This window comes from Elephantulus edwardii, unplaced genomic scaffold (assembly GCF_000299155.1).
Source record: "Elephantulus edwardii isolate Elephantulus edwardi_28Jun2011 unplaced genomic scaffold, EleEdw1.0 scaffold00090, whole genome shotgun sequence".
NCBI classification, from domain to species: domain Eukaryota; kingdom Metazoa; phylum Chordata; class Mammalia; order Macroscelidea; family Macroscelididae; genus Elephantulus; species Elephantulus edwardii.
In genome coordinates, this window is record NW_006399840.1 from 12,903,801 (window position 1) to 12,906,308 (window position 2,508).

Below are 2,508 nucleotides of genomic sequence, written 5' to 3' on the forward strand. Positions count from 1 at the left end.
TTGTGGAGAAACTGGAACCTTTATTCACTTTGTTGGTGGGAGTGTAAAATGGTGCAACCACTATGGAAGGCTGTATGGTGCTTTCTCAGGAAGTTGCAAATAGAAATACCATTTGACCCAGCAATTCCTTTACCAGGAAGGTTACTAAAAATTTATTTTTTTTTTTTAGAAAGTTACTAAAAATTTTAAGACAAAATGACTCATACTGGAGCTGAGAAGAAGGTAAAATTATGTCATCCACAACCTCTATGCATACTCACGGCTTCTCCAGGCTTATGTTGATGCTATGCTGGTCACTTATAACACCCCTGAGAGTGCTTCAGCCCTGTCAGTCTGATTGATCTTCTGCTACCAAGACTATCTTGGGGCATTGCTAAGCCAGGTGTTTACAAGGACTATATTGAAAGTGAGTGGCAAGAGGTTTCTCTTCTGCCCTTTTAACTCTCTTGAATCATCTTTTGACATTTAGGGCTTATGTGACCATGACTAGGCTTTCCACATTGAAAGTTAAGGCCTTGGAACTAGAAGTTTTGGACAGTGCTGGATTAAAAATACCATGATTTTATATATTCTGCAACAGCAGTTTTAAACAATTAGGCTTTTCTTTCTTAACTCTAGTACTGTTTTAATTGATAGTTTAAAATGTATTTATTTTAGAAATTGTTTGAGCTTTATATGGTAGGTACAGGAATAGTATGTATATGATTTTAGTAGCCTTTGTGTTGGTCCACTTCTCTGCCTGTGAGCATTCCTCTCTATTCCCCTCTGTGCATGCTATATAGAGAAGAAATATTTAGTATTAAAATTTTTTTCTTAATATTAACTACTATTGTCAATAAAATTCAATTTCTTTACAATTTTATATACATTTTTGCAGGAACTTAGAAAGAGTGTAAAAAGAAACAGGTAAAATTAATTACTTAGGTAGCAAAATGAATGTTTTCAGATTTTAAATTATCTTTCCCTGAGTGGAACTGTTAGCTTATCAGTATAAGAGAGTGAATTGGGAAACAGAAGAAATGATAACACTTTCCTGTTTTATGGTTTAAGACTTTCTTGACTACTGTGTTTTAGATCTTACCTTCAAAAAATTAAAAATGGGTTTTCACAGGAAAATGAAGAAAGGGCTTTTTTGTTGCTGGACAGATTTTATCTTTTCAATAGAGGGTAATGTGCTGGAATGGAGTGGTGGGTGGACTGGCAGGAGGGAGTAGAGGGGCAGAGGAGTTTGTCTGGTTTTCCTGTGTGGTTTGTCTGGAGTGCTGCGGAAGGATGGTATGGGGGACTATTGCTGGGTGGGAACAGAAAAAGAGAGAGATGATGTTATATCTGCAGGTCAGAGTTGGAAAATGAAGAAGGTGATGCTTTAGTTGTGGAAGATTTTTTTAAAAGATTTTAACTGGGAGGTTAGTAACGAGCTTAAAAGTTGAGTAGAATAAGCAAAGAAAGAGAAAGAGATGTGAAAGTGGAGAGTAAAGAAAGTTTGAGTAAAGAAAACCTCTGACCATTTGTCATTTCAGTACTTACGTTTTGAAGAACAGAGGGATTGAACAAACCAAATTTAGATTACAGAATGTGAGAATGAGAATGCTTTAAATTAGGTATAATGCCGAAGGTGCATTAGAGGAGTAAGAACAAAGGACCATTTTTAAATTAGGCGTAATGTCAAAGGCACACGAGTTTTAGAGTAGGCAGAAGAAAGGAATGTCCTCAGGACAGTTCAAGCCTCCATATTGAGGTAAAATAGAGTTGGGTCGTCTTGAATCTGCCAGAATTTGATGTCTCCAATTGCCAGAAACTTGCCGAGCTGACAGATCCTTCTGACAGCCAACAAAGAGTCCACTCATTAGGTGTCAGGAGGGCCTGAGAGGAGGGAGAGGGATAACAGAAAGGGGGGTGATCTGTCCCTGGGCGCCTCAGGGAGCTCCTATTTCAGTCAGCAGAACAGCTTTAGGAAGTTGAAAATTGAGGCTTGTGTTGGACTTTGTTGACCTAAATGGCAAATGGCCTTCAACATCTGGGAAGTAAGAAAAGTTGAGAGGAGAGAAGGATAAGATAGAGGGGGTATTTCCCACCTGTGGAGATGTGAAGAAGAGGTTTCAGCATATGACTGGGTGTTCTTCCCCGTCAGGTGGATTTCCTATCAGGGAACCATGCATTACGTAGAAAAGAAGGTTGAGGATGAGAGGGAGAATGAAATAAGCTGCTCCCAAGAAATGAACAAGTCTTTCTATTACATGGTCAGAAAGGGATGCCACCTGACCAAACCACATGCAGAAAAGGTCAAAATGGCACAAGAACAGTCAAAGGTTGTTATTTTATAGAGGTTTTAGGAAAAACTAGGTAAGATGGTGATGTAAGAAGAAACTCTAAAGATTGCACTGGAACGTAGAGAAGCCAAAGCACAAGGAAGAATCCAAGACACTAAAGAGCTGAACAGAAGATTCCAAAAGGCAGAAAGAAACGACAAAGCAAAATACTACAATGAAATGTACGAGGAGCTAGAGT